The sequence below is a fragment of the Cervus elaphus genome, chromosome 12, assembly GCF_910594005.1.
Source record: "Cervus elaphus chromosome 12, mCerEla1.1, whole genome shotgun sequence".
In the NCBI taxonomy this organism is placed as follows: domain Eukaryota; kingdom Metazoa; phylum Chordata; class Mammalia; order Artiodactyla; family Cervidae; genus Cervus; species Cervus elaphus.
The window spans coordinates 38,904,163-38,918,593 of NC_057826.1; the positions used below are offsets into that span (position 1 = coordinate 38,904,163).

General features: G+C 42.4%; 1 protein-coding gene and 1 non-coding gene across 13 annotated transcripts in view; one reads left to right on the plus strand and one right to left on the minus strand.

The window, feature by feature from the left end:
* SEMA6D (semaphorin 6D) overlaps positions 1-14,431 on the plus strand; it is a 56,683-nt gene that overhangs the window by 17,284 nt on the left and 24,968 nt on the right. The gene's annotated exons all lie outside the window — the stretch shown is intronic.
* LOC122706011 lies at positions 7,602-7,707 on the minus strand. The gene has a single exon (XR_006344272.1). It is a non-coding gene; the product is annotated as a U6 spliceosomal RNA (small nuclear RNA).

Consider the following 14,431-nt stretch of genomic DNA (forward strand, 5'->3'; position numbering starts at 1 on the left):
ATTGTATACATAGTATCAATAGTGTATGTACATCAATCCCAACCTCCCAATTCATCCCACCCTCCCCCTTCCCCCTTGCTATCCACACGTTTGTTCTCTAAGCCTGTGTCTCTATTTCTGCTTTGTACATAAGATCTTCTATGCCAGTTTTTTTCAGATTCCACATATATGCATTAATATACAGCGTTTGTTTTTCTCTTTCGCTCACTTCACTCTGGTGAGAGTCTCTAAGTTAATCCATGTGTGTGTGCTAAGTCACTTCAGTCGTGTCCGACTCTTTGTGACCGCATGAACTATAGCCCGCCAGGCTCCTCTATTGATGGGATTCTCCAGGCAAGAATACTGAAGTGGGTTGCTTTGCTCTCCTCCAAGGGATCTTCCCAACCCAGGGATCAAACCATGTCTCTAATGCACCTCATGCATTATCAGGCAGGTTCTTTACCACTAGTGCCACCTGGGAAGGCCAGGTCCATCCATGTCTCTACAAATGACCCAATTTCGGGGTAGTCTTAAACTTAGTTATAACTTTTAGAAAAGGTGCCACTCTACTCATGGTGGCCCAAGTATCTAGTTCTGTGCAGACCCAGTCTCTCCAAGATTCAAGAAAGAGGCACCACCAATGAATCTGCACTTACTCTGTGTGAGAACCATGATTTTTCTGGTTCAGTCATTATGACACTTCAGAACACTTGGAAATTCTGTATTAAAACTTATAGCTGTTTAATGGGAAGCACAGATTTCAGGTCTACTCAGGTTTTCTTTTTTTATCAAGTTGAGGTACCAACTTGATAAGTAAATATGTATCAAATAAAGACTATCAAAGAAAAACAACTTTAATTGAGATGTAACAATTATCATTTTTAGATAGATCTTCATTTCTGCCTGGAGCCACCTTCCACTTGAGCAGATTTTAGATCGCAAGAGAATTTGGTGCTCCAAGTGTCTCTCATCACCCACCTAAACGTTTACATCATTTAACTGGACCTTTTCCACTTTACAAACATGTTGTTGGCTGTTTAAGTACAGAGATGGGAGGCTGTTCTGTAATGTTAAAGCCCACAGACATCTCCAGTGTAAGCCACGGTACCATGAGCCAATTAAAAGCAAAGTCTTGATGCTTGATGCTACAGACTTCATCGCTTAAATATTAAGCAATTTTTACTTTGACACTGATCAAGAGGTGTTAATGTAGATTCTTTTAAACAACTTGATTTAAGGTGTGTATATGAGAGAAAGAATAGTAATCTTTTTGACTTTTGAGAGCTGGAAGTATCATCGCTGTGGGCCTCCTAAAAGTTACTCAGTTTAAGGGTTGTTCATTCATTTATTTTAATTTAATTTAACCTCATTTAATTTTAGTTTATCTTAGTAGAGAACATCTTGACTTCTGCCTGTTTTATTGTGTGTGTGCAATAAGATGCTTAACTTAGGAGCCTTGGAACCAAATGGGGGTTTATACTTTAGCTCCCAAGACTTTTCTTGAGCCCCTAATGACTGGCTGACTGATGTGTTTACATTTATATTAGTGTTGAGTGGGCTGATTCAAAAAGGGTTACAGATAGAGCTGGTGTGTGACTTCTTGTTGCTTTAATACCTAGAGGCAGAATTATGGAATTATCTTTCTCTACTATGGAATCTATTTTATGACTAAGAAAAATGGCTCAATGCGACCAAATTCTGAAATGGATTCAGTGTTCTAGCAGCCATTTATCTTTTAAAGTAAATTGTAAACATCTCTGCTTGGACATTAGCTTAGGAAAATGTGTATTTAATGTTTGTCTACACACACAAATAAAAGTATGTTTAATGCTTAGAATGGCACTTATGTGGCTCATGGTGGAGTAAGCTGATGACTCCAGCAAGAAGGCTGGCAGAGAAGTCATCCTTACTTCTTGCCACTCCACTCACCGGGCTGTAAGAGGAAGTTTGGAATTTGAGTGGGCCAGGTCTTTCTTCTCCATTTTCCTTTGCATGTTTTTAGGATAGAGAAAGGAGACCTTACAGCCAGTGTTTAAACAACCAGGGTAAAAATGGGTTTGGCTTTAAATATCCAAGGACACAATTGCAATCAGTTATCCTTTTGCTTTTACTGGTATGCACTTGATTACTGAGAAGTCTAACCAGGTTTTCTTTCTCCTGTGTGACTGGAATTCTTGATTTTTAATGCAAAAGACAAACACCATCTTACCAGCACCAGGAGTGCAGCAGTGATTTTGAATTGGGATGGATCTTTGTGAAAATCAGATTAAAGTTCACTTTAAAAATAGAAACTGTTGTTGCTGGTTTTATTTTAGCACTTTATATTTTGGAAGCCTAGGAAAGAAAAATTGACGGTTAAAAGTGGTGGGGGGGAGCATGGGGTGGGAAGCAAAGCCAAAATTATGATATGCTAACTTAACTGAAATCTCTGAATTACTTCCATCTTCTTTTATTAAATGCCCAGAGTGTAAATATGATATATAAAATTATAGAAGACTTATTTTCTAAGACTTTATCATCTAAAATAATGTTTTAAGAGACAGATTCCATAGGATCCAAGTATTAGTTCTTGGCTTTGGTCAACAGGTCAGTAATTGCCTTCATCAGGAAAATGTTTAGCTTATTTGGGTTGGAGAGTGATTTTATATTTTTAATGGATCATAACTCCATCTCTCCTTGTATAATGTTAAAAGTATTATTCTTAAAGGGGAAAAATCCTAAAATAGCTTATTTTGCCTTTATTCCCTTTTAACATTTGTCAATATGTATCTCTGTTTTTATAGAGTTGTAATTAATGAACATATATTTTTATACTATGATTTCCCCATTTGGTATTACATCATAAACTAAGGATTACTGGTCTTCATTATTATCATCTTAATGGTTGCATGATATTCCATGAGACTGGTATAATGTACCTTTATTTTTACTACTTCTCCATGTTAAATAAGCATCTTCTTTGTTCTTCTTTAGATCTTTTGCTTAGGATAAAGTATAAGAAGTAAAAATCACTGAGTCAGGGTTAGTATTGTTAGCATACATGGATGGGAGCAAGTGTGTACACACTGACTTATTGTTTTCTAAATGGTTGTAACTTTTTTACCCTGCTATGTCTAATATATCAATTAATTCCAATTAACATTATATTTTATCCTTGAGAAAAAAGACATGTATTTGCCTTTTGTAAAATGTACCGTGTTGATATAATTTGCATTCCTGATTATTAACAAGAAGCCTGCTGTTTTTTTAGAAACTGAGACAAGACCGTTTAGGAACAAGTTTAGTCCTGCTGACACATAGACAATCTGAAGGCCGGGAATTGTGTTAGCATCTACATTCTGACCAGCAGCTTCCTGTGTCTCTGCCGTATACCCAGCTCTGACAGCTAATTTCAGTCTTCAGCTGGACCAAGAGGAGAAAGCAAAACAAAGCAGTATTTCAGGCAAAGAGTACCTTAAAGGATCTAGGAAAGGATTCTCCCCAAAACATGCAGTATATCAATTATCTAGCTTCATTACAGACCATTGCAAAACTGAGTGTTTAAAATAATAGCAATCATTCATCTGACTCAAAAATCTACAATTTGAGCAGAGCTCAGCACAGCTCCACTTTAAATCAAGTAGGGTGATTCGATTATGGGCTGGAGGATCCATTTAAAAATTGGCCCATTCATGTGGGAAGCCCATGTGTGTTGCCTATAAGCTGGGGGATCAACCAGGGCTGAGCCTTAGTCTCAGAGACTAAACCCCAGTCTTGTCTCTCTCTACATGGGCCTCTTCATGAAGGCCTGATAAACAGCGTGGGCTTCCTCATACCATGGTGTGTGTGTGTATGTTCAGCTATGTCCGGCTCTGTGGCCCCATGGACTGCAGTCCACCAGATTCCTCTGTCCATGGAATTTTCCAGGCAAGAATACTGAAGTGGGGTACCATTTCCTACTCCAGGGGATCGTCCCAACCCAGGGATGGAACCCTGAGTCTTTTGTGTCTCCTGCCTTGGCGGGCAGATTTTTTTTTACCACTCGTGCCACCTGGGAAGCCCCATACTATGGTGGCTGGGTTCAAAAAGTATCTGAAGAAACAGAAATTGGAAGCTGCCCATTCATTACCTTCTGGACCCACAGGTGACGAAACATCACTTCCACAATATTCTATTCTGTTCAGGCAAGTCATATCCTTGACTCAAAGGAGGGATCTGTATACCCACTTCTAAATGGGAATGGTAGAAAATATTTGGGGACCATGTTTTTGAGAGGCTAAGAATCTAGATATTTGAAGCATCATAGTCTGGGAATTATTATAGCATTGATCTCTACCCTTGCTTTCTAGAATATTCCAGGAATGAGTTCTCCAATTATTTAACTCACCTTTCCCACAGCAGGGAATTCAGTCATCGAGTTGTGTCTCTTCACTGACTTTTCCACTAGGGAAAGCTAGCAGCATTCCTTCCACTCCCCAGCCTTCCCTAGGAAGCCAGGTCTCAGGGCTTTTAATCATCTATGTCATGGCTGTTTTCTTCTAAGACAGATATTAGAAGTGGGCCTGAATATGTGATGCATCTCAAGAAAAAGTAACAACTTTAAGTATACTTGGTGCATTTACACCAGTAAAATGTTTATCATCTGATGTGCTGGAAGATTCCAAGAGAGAATTTAGAACATAGAAGACCCTGAAATCACCAGAGGTGGTCTTCAGGAAAGATTAGATTATCACAGGGCAGGGAACACAGAAACAGAGTTATGTCAATACTGATACTAACAGCAATAACCATAATAGCTAAGACTTCATTTATTTGCCTGCACACTTTTCAAGGTTTTCTGAATACTAAGCCTGTAACCTTTAAACAGTCCTTTAAGATAGTCTACTTGTTTTCTATTTTTTTACAGGTACAAGGCAAAGTTGGTTTTCCAAGGTCACACAGCTAATGGGTAGTAGAACCAGAATATCCTTAAACCCCATTTCCTCAATGAATTGTATGAGGGTGTTTATTCTCAGGCACAGTGAGAAGATGGGCTGTCATCTCACAGCTTCTTCTTCAATATGGGTTTCCATATTGACCCCCTTTTTCCAGCCATTTCTCAGGGTTGAGATGGAGTATGGATAAGAGTTTCCTTTTTTACTGTTCTGATACTGGTCATTAATGATAGAAACTAAAAGAAGTAGATAAGCCTTCAGAGGTGCAGACTTTCCTTCTTACGTGCTCCGTGCCACATCCACGCTGCCTGGCCTGCTGGACATTTACAGGAAGGGACTCTCAAGGAAACCTTCCTTTAACTCTGAGAGACCCAGGAGCAGAGGGACCGGGTGGGCTTTCCACCCTCAATTTGTGTCCACACAGGAGGAGCACCTGAACAAGAAGGCTCCCTGATTTTGGAGCTGGGTCCCTATTTCACCCCTGCCCTGTCACCTCACCCCCCCGCCACACACACACCAGACATGACTTGAAGACTTTGATGCTGGGTCCGAGATGGTAAGGAAGAGTCCCCGACCACTTCAAAGGTGGAGGTAGGAAGAAGAGGTGGAAACCAACTCCCAAGACTTAGCGAGACAGCATTTTTGCTCACTTCCTGCATAAAGGTCCTCTTATTATTTTGTTGTTTCATAAAATCTTTTATTTATTTATTTGTCTGCTGCAGTTACCTGCTAGGTCATTAGGCTAGAAGAGGACATGAATGCTGTTTATATTTCAAACAACAATAATAAAAGCAAGCTCAAAATATGACTATGCTTTTCTTAATAAATTAAAAAGGCCCCTTTCTCTTCTCCTTTCTGTTTCTTCTGCATTATCTTTTTCTGATGTGATTAAGACTATAGACATTGGAGTCCAACTGACTTAAGCCCTATTTAGTTTTGTGACCTGAGGCAGATTACCTTTTTATTTTCATATCTGAAAATTTGGGAAAATAGCATCAGCCTCCTAAGGAGTGTTTATTAGCACAGTGCCTAGTGTTTCCTTAGCATTCAACCATGGCTTGTTGTGCTCAGAATCATCTCCACTTTTCTAGTTTCTAACATGTGCATGTTACTCGGAACTCCAGGCGTGTCCCGTGAAAATAAAAGAGAAGTATGTTACTAGGCAAACCCTGCTCTCTTAGAGAAGTGGGCATGGGAAATATTTCATGTAGTGGCCTGTGAACTTATTTCCACTAAGAAGTCTCAGATCCCACCTTCCAGAAACTCAGTCTCATCAGAAAGACTAGCATGTAGATGGTCAGTGCAACCTACCATGGTCAACCCACAGTCAAATGGATGGAACGTTGCAAAAGGAGAGAAACGGAAAAGGGCTCGAATTGGTGAAAGGTCCTAAGGGATGAGTAGGAACTTGCCATCAGAGAGGCCATGGAAATGGTCCCTGGTCCAGAGAACAGCAGGAACCGAGAGTTGGCAGCCCAGCCTGGCAAGCTCTCAACTTGCAGAGTAGCTGCATCCAGGGAAACAGGAAGGTTAATATTCATCTCAACCAAAGCAGAAGCAATGTCAGTGTACCGTGCTGTTGCAGACTGGGACTAAATAAAGCACTGATAATAATACTACTACTTCACACGTATAGCATCTTTACAATCTACAGAGTATTTTTACTCTCATTTTCTCACTTGTTCCTTTAAAAAACCATGGTGAGTTAGTCAGCAGTGATGCTTCCTTATCTTACTTCCATAGAAGCACTGGGCTGGTCTAAAAGCGTGGGAGGCTGAAGAATCCCACACGTGTGAGTGGTACCCTTGCCCTGGGATCCCTCTGCTCCTCTGGCCTCCATCTCTTCTCCCTTGGGCAGGCTGGATGCTGCAAAGGAGACAGTAAGCAGAGAAGGCATAAAGGATCACTCGAGACAGAGCTTGGGGCCTGGGAACTTTGGATTAGGGCACCTCTGAAAGGAATGCCCCCACCTCCCTTGGATTGAGGGTCGTGCCTATTAGTGGCTGCTACTCCTTGATTTCCTGCCACCCTGAGGGCTGACTGGGACCTTAGCATGTAAAGCATGAAAGAGGCAGCTCTCCTTCCCCCAGCTTGGTGTAGACACACTTTGGAGGAAATTCAGAGGTCCCTCCTGTCTTTCTTCTCCAAGTACCGCTTACCAATTCTCTGCTGAATCTCCTTGTAAGCCCACTTTTGTCCCTGTATCCTTTATACAAAAGACCTCCAACCCTCCATCTCCCCTGAATTCTTAATATTTCCTTTTTATCAAGGAGCTGTGAGTTTGTGATAAGGGTGGATGGTAGAAAGGAAAGCCAGCCACACTTTTCCCTCCAAAGGTAAGCAGGCTAATTTCAACAGTGTTCAGCTTGTTTGCATGAATAAAGCACCAATTATTTTTCTATACCTCCCCAGGATGCTGCCTGGGACAATGGTAGAATTGTGGGCCCCAGGTCCAAGGCATTGATCATTAAAGGAAATAGGTCAGAGAATATTGCTAGAACATTATTGAAACTCCTGTATATCTATCCCAGCAATAGTAAGATCAGTGGACGTCCAGGTCTTACCGTGGTTAGATCAGCAGTTGTAAGAGACCACCTTCCCCACGTACTGTAATATCATTCAGTGTTGCTGCGTCTGTTCCTTGGTGACTGGGGGTAACCTATTGCTAGCAATTCACCATGAGTGGGTAAGGTGCTCTTCGAAGATTTTTTAAGTTTTCTTTTTTTCTTCAAAAGATACAGAGTGGCACAGGGGCCATGCTAATCTTCTCTGTATCGTTCCAATATGCTAGACAGAAAAAGAGACACAGATGTATAGAACAGACTTTTGGACTCTATGGGAGAAGGCAAGGGTGGGATGATCTGAGAGAATAGCACTGAAACATATATATTATCAAGTGTGAAACAGATCGCCAGTCCAGGTTGGATGCATGAGACAAGTGCTCAGGGCTGGTGCACTGGGAAGACCCAGAGGGATGGGATGGGGAGGGTGGTGGGAGGGGGGATCAGGATGGGGAACACATGTAAATCCATGGCTGATTCATGTCAATGTATGGCAAAAACCACTACAATATTGTAAAGTAATTAGCTTCCAACTAATAAAAATAAATGAAAAAAAAAAGATACAGAGTTGCATCTCTCAACTCATCTAACCAATAGCCATTAAAAAAAAAAAAAAAACCTATATGGTACTGATGAGCCTATTTGCAGGGCAGGATTAGAGATGCAGACTTGGACATAGTGAGGAAAGGGGAGGATGGGAGAAATTGGGAGAGTGATATTGACATGTATACACTACCGTGCGTGAAACAGATGCTAGTGGAAAGCTGCTCTCTAGCCCAGGGAGCTCAGCGCAGCGCTCTGTGATGACATAGAGGGGTGGGGAGGGGGAGTGGGGGGAGGTCCAAGAGGGAGGGGACGCACGTGGACATGTGGCTGATTCACTGTTGTACGGCAGAAACTGACAACATTGTACAGCAATCATCCTCCAAATAAAAACAAAGCGACTATGTACCCACCACTTTTTAAGGAATATGTTTATGGATGTAAAGGACATAGTCTTTGCACTCAAGGAATTCACAGTGTGGGGCTGGGCCAGGGGAGAGAATGTTGAGAAAATAAGGAATTTTATTTATTCTATTTTTATTTTCTATATTTATATAGATATATTTATCTATATTATCATGTACATAGCATACTGTATGCTATGTGCTCTGATAAAAGGTGAGCCCAGGTTTTGGCAACAGGTGGAGGAAAAGAGGGGAGAGCCTGGTGGGAAGTGATATCTGATTAGAAACTGACCACATGAAGCAAGAGGGAGGACAAGAAGGGCGCCCGAGGTGGTAGGCACAGCATGTGCAAGGCCAAGAGACAGGAGAAACAGTGTTGTTTTTAGAATTCAGTGAATTCGTACACCCAGAATTGGGGTACTAAAAGAAGTGTCATCTGAGAAATGAGATCCAAATGCTGACCTCTGGACCTTGTGGGTCCTCATAGTTTTAAGCTCCTTGGACTGCAAGGAGATCAAGCCAGTCAATCCTAAAAGAAATCAACCCTGAATATTCATCAGAAGGACTGATGCTGAAGCTGAAACTCCAGTACGTTAACCGCATGATACAAAGAGCCAATTCATTGGAAAAGACCCTGATGCTGGGAAACACTGAAGGCAAAAGGAGAAGGAGGTGGCAGAGGATGAGATGGTGAGATGGCATCACCTATTCAGTGGACATGAATTTGAGCAAACCCCAGGAGATAGTGAAGGACAGGGAAGCCTGGCATGCCACAGTCCATGGCATTGCAGAGTCAGGAGAACTCTGTTCAGTGACTGAACAACACCTTGTAAATTCACCACTGAATGTCACTGTGGAACCTTGTTTTTCTTTTTCTATGCAAATCCACTTTGAGCTTTTCTGACATTAGCCACTGAGGTGATAGAGCAATGAACCTGGAGACAGATGATCTAGAAGCCTGACCTGGAGCAGTTCTTAAGCTCCTCGTCTCTACAATAAAGATTCATTCACTCACTCAGCAAACATTCTCTAAGTAGGTACTGTGTACCAGACAACATCGTGGTTGTGGTTGTAAAGATAAAGCAGAGAACAGAACAGATGTAACTTCTGTCCTCATGAAGCTGACATGTTGTTCAGTGGAGATAATAATTTCTGTCTTAAACCTGTAAGGACCAACATAGATAAGGTATGTCTGCTTTAAAAAGTGCAGGACACTATAAAAGTGAACAGCCCATTGCCCGTGGTCTCTGGTTTGGGATGACTGTCACTGAGGGCGGGGAGTTCCTGATCCCTGGCTACACACACAGAAGTTAGTGAAATACCTCCAGCAGACCAGCTGCCAAGTACCTCTGGGAACTCAGAGAAGGGCTAAGAAACTTAGTGGTTCCTGGTGTATGTGACCTGAACTTCCCACGAGCATGTCCCTTCAATTTAAAGAAGAAATTGAAAATGATCTTTTTGACCAGAGGGAGGGCCCACACCACCTCCTCCCTGGGTCCAGAAGCTAGAGATCAGCTTCTAAAGGCAATATTTCCAAATCCACGTGAGTGTGAGGGGGAAAAAATGCACCCTCTGCCTTTCCATCTGGCTTAGAGTCAGAATGCCAGATCCACACACATCAGTATGTGTGGAGACACGTTCTGTGTTGAACGCATCTGTCGGTTTGTACTGCAGAGCCCGTTTGTGGTTTGGTGTTACAGATCAGAGGCAGTGATCACAGCTCTCCTGTCTCGGGGTTCAGAGGGAGCATGTGCGTTTTGTATCCTAGGCAACACCAATGCTATAGGAAAAATTTACAAGTGTGAATTGGGAATTCTGTTCCTTTTGGTGAAGAGCCCTTTTCAACTCAGGCACCTAAGTCAGAATCAATAAAATCTAATGACTTAGAAGGACCTTAGGGATCATTGATGTTCTAGCCCAACCCCTTGTTTATAGATGAGGAAACTGAAGCCAGAGGAGGTGGGGCCTCTGGGCTCCTAGAGTAGAATCTAGATTTCTCAAGCCCCTGTTATCTCCAGGTGTGTTTGATATGTTTGATGTTTGGGGTGAGATTAACATCCCCTCAGGTGAGTCATAAGGAGAGGCGAGAATAAATGTAAATAAGGGTCATATAACTACTTGAGGCATAATTCTCTCCAGCAATAGCTTGAACCACAAGCCCTTCCTCAAGGTTGTACGGTTAGCCTTGCACCTTCCTGGTATTCACCTGATCACAGAACAGGATCAAAGGAGCTCAGGGCACCTCACCTCATTAGGCACCTCACCCAGTCCTCACAGCGTCTTTCCCTGAGAGCAGCTGCTAGGTCTCCCCACTTTACGGGAAGACAAGCAGAGAGCAGTTAAGCAGCTTGCCCGAGGCTAATTAAGTGGCAAAGCTGGATCTCCTCCCTGGGCATCTTGGCTCCAGAGTCATGTCCTCAAGGTGGTACTGCACTGCTCAGCACTCACTCAGGCTCCAGCCCAGAGGAGGAAGGACCTGACTGCTCGGACCCTCTGGGTGTTGAATCGATTTGGTAAAAATCAAAAATTGGCATCAGTGTACCTAGACTCCCATTTTGCTTCTGTGAACACAGAGGTTTCTAAAGCTCATAGATTCGGAGCCCAGACAAAGGGATCCAGGTGACTCCCAGGTAAACTGACTCTGGCCCCGACTGAGCCCTCACAGAGATTTCTCTGGCCATAAAATTCACTTGGGCCATTTATTAGTCCAGGACTGCTGGCTGAACCCTCACTGAAGACTTCATTTGCATCAGTAGAACAAAAGAACATTTTTTAGAAGTTGTTTTGAACGGATTATAAACTAACAGGAAATTGCAACAGTAGCAGAGAACCGTGTACTTTTCACCCAGGAAGTGGATTTTTAAAAACAAGTCACAGTTCTTGAATGGAATACAGATAATTGTAGTGCTATGCTTTAGATCCTTCTGAACAGTTAGTAAATCATTCTCTACATTTCCCATAGGCAAGCAACTGTTAACTGTGGTTTCAAATAGGAGGGCAGATACAAAGGCAACTGGAAGCCATAGTGCTTGGATCAGGAATTTGGGGCTTTACAAATAAGTTTAAAGTGCACTTTTCTTTCTCTGGGTTATTAAGTTTAACCCTTCTGTAAACCTTCAGCGACTGTTTTAAATCATGACATCACCTCGGAACCTCTAGTGAGGGGGCTTGCTGAAGATGAAACTTTTTCTGGAAGCCATGAGCTGCTTCTTGTTAGAGTGAATCCCTGCGTGGGCAGGGCTGAGAAATGTAGATCACTAGACTCTAGTGACATCTGGATTCTACACTAGTTTCATGACTCCTGGACCTTAAGTCCCTTTATTTATCTCCTCACTCTTTCCTAGGAATAGGAGCAGCAACCCATCCTCAGTCCTTCCTTGCCTGGGTATTTTTCACGTCCTTTGAAAATCCTAAAAACAGAAAGAAAAGGCACTGTGGAGGATACTGAACGCTATGTCTCCATAGAGGCGTCATCAGACATGCCAGTAGGATCAGAGCAAACATGCTCTACTTCTGTCATCCCAGCCTGGAGGGAAGAAGCAGGCACGGACCCAGGCCCTGTTATACTGAACTGAATGTCATGGCGCAGGCCATACGGCAGCCTCAGCAGGTCAGCTGCTAGAAGAAGCCAGTGTTCCAAAGACAGGCTGAGTCCCTTGGCATCTCAGTCATCCCTTGGAACCCTGAGCCCTTCCTTTGTCTAGAATGGTTCCTTTCGTGGAGGCCAAAGGGGAACAACCAAGTTGGACTGGGACCACACATTTGGAGGAGGTAATAGAGGAAAAGCTTTTCATGTTTCTTGTCACTAGTCAGCCTTAAAAGCCTTGCGGCCCTCCCCTGAAGAAAGAACACACCTTTGTGTTCATTTCTGCCACAGCAACCTTCTGCTTTCTCTCTCTCTCTCTCTCTCTTCAATTGTAGATGATTCCTATGTTTTATGTTTTCACAAAGCTAGTTCTCGTCTTGATCTCTTAAGGCGATGTGTTCTGTCGTCTGCCTGGTTAGCAGATATTCTCTGCTTAGATTGGGGATCATCCTCTCATTAGTTTCTTGTGTTATTTTCACTTTAAATGAAGATTGTTTCTAGAGTGGTTTAGCTTTAAAAATGTTACCCAATTTGAGTTAGGACGGACAGGCAAGATCTTGCAGGCAAGTTGTCACTGGAATTATGCTCCCCAGAGCCATGGTTCTGATTAGAGGTTGAATTCTGGGATTCCTGGTCAGATTTGCCTCGAATTTGGCAGAGACAGGTTAGATCCTGTTTTCTGTCCCTTCCTGCTCGATTCCTTTTAAGTGCTATTCCTTTTTGAATTATTAATATTTGACCAGAAGCTTTACTGATGGGGATATTGTTATGCTTTGCTTTAAGAAAATCTAGGCTTGAAGGGAAAATCTTACATAAGAGCTGCTTTAATTTTCAGAAGACTTCTTTAAATAGCCAGCTTTCCTCATGCATGTAAAATATAATTAATATAAACAAAACTGACCCAGCTTTTAGGAAGACATTGATTACAAAAGCAAGGCATTAATAAAGAACACAACAGGCTTCCATACCCTGCAGTGTGCCCTTTTCTGCCTTCTGCGGTGTCTGCTGCCACCTTTCTTTCTCTTCTATCAGAATCTAGCCCCAAGGAAAGATCTTATAAATGTATTCATACTGATTTCTGGCTTATGTTATACTCTAGCACCACGTACTTTATACCTGGAAAAAAGGCTGTCAGCCAAAGAAAATAATTTCCCGTTGTAGAGTCTCCAGCATCGGGCAGCCATTAGGCAGGCTGGTTTTTATTTTATTTTTGCTTGTTGGGTAGTGGGGAGTCAGATAGACTTCCTTTTCTGCCAGTTCCATATACCCTGCTCTTTAATCTCAGAAATAGCTCTGCTTTCCTTTTCTTGTATTGGGAAGACTGTAAAATGAGGAGGAATTTCGGGGCGGGTTGGGTGACAGAAATCACCTACTCTCTTGGCCTGTGTTGCCCATCCCTCCCGGATTAAAGAGCAGTTTGTTAATGAGGCGAAGGTGTGAAAGGAGGCATCTGTTGCCATTTGTAAGAACCTGTTGGTTTTGGAGCACCTCGAAGTGCCCGGGGCTGATGAGGCTTAGGTACTGGTGCTGCCAGAGGAAAGTAATAGACCCGAGACTTGGTGCTTGTGGCAATGATGGCAAAGAATTCAAGCCAAGGCACCTGTGCCATCACAGCTAAGTCACTCACATGTGCAGCCTTTGTCTGTCTATTTTTTCCTCTATCCTTTACATACTCATTGAGGACTTCCTTACATGCCAGGCTCTGTGCCTGATGCAAAGGATAAAGAAGGTGAATACAGTGTACTCTTTCTCAAGCAGTCCAGTTTGGTAGGGAAAATGTGGAAATAAGTAACATTATGACAAGTGGTAAATTCTGTATTTACACAGTATCGTAATATGATTAGTCATCCTGAGGGAAACAGAGTTGCCTGGGGAGAGAGGGATTTGGAGTATGGGAAGAATGGGAAAGTGGCAAAGGCCAGGGACGTTTCGAGCTTGTAAGTAGACAATTTCCAGGAAGAGCTTTTGAGGGAGAATAGTGTGTAGAACACACCACTTTAGGATCAAGGTTGGGAAGCATCTAAAGCTGAAACAGAGAAGCTAGCAAGAATCAGATTGTGGAGGACCTTGTACGTCTTGGAAATGAATTTGGACTTTATTACATAGGCCTTCAGTAGCCATAAAATAGTTTTTAGACAAGGAATTAACATGATGCTATTTGTACTTTGAGAAGATTATTCAGGTGGCTTTGTGGAGAATCACCTAGAAATCTCTAAGGGCAGAAACCAGTCCAGAGTAGATTCTAGAATGTTGAAAAGAGAGAATCAACAGGATGTATTAACAGGTTGAAAATGGGATGATGGGGCAGGGGAGATCTAGGGTGACTCCCAGGTTTAAGGCTTCAGTGACTGAGTAGGATGTTGAAATACACATAACAACAACAATATTGTTGTAACAGTAATTGCAGCAATAATTGTTGTAATTGTTGGGTCTATACCAGCTACA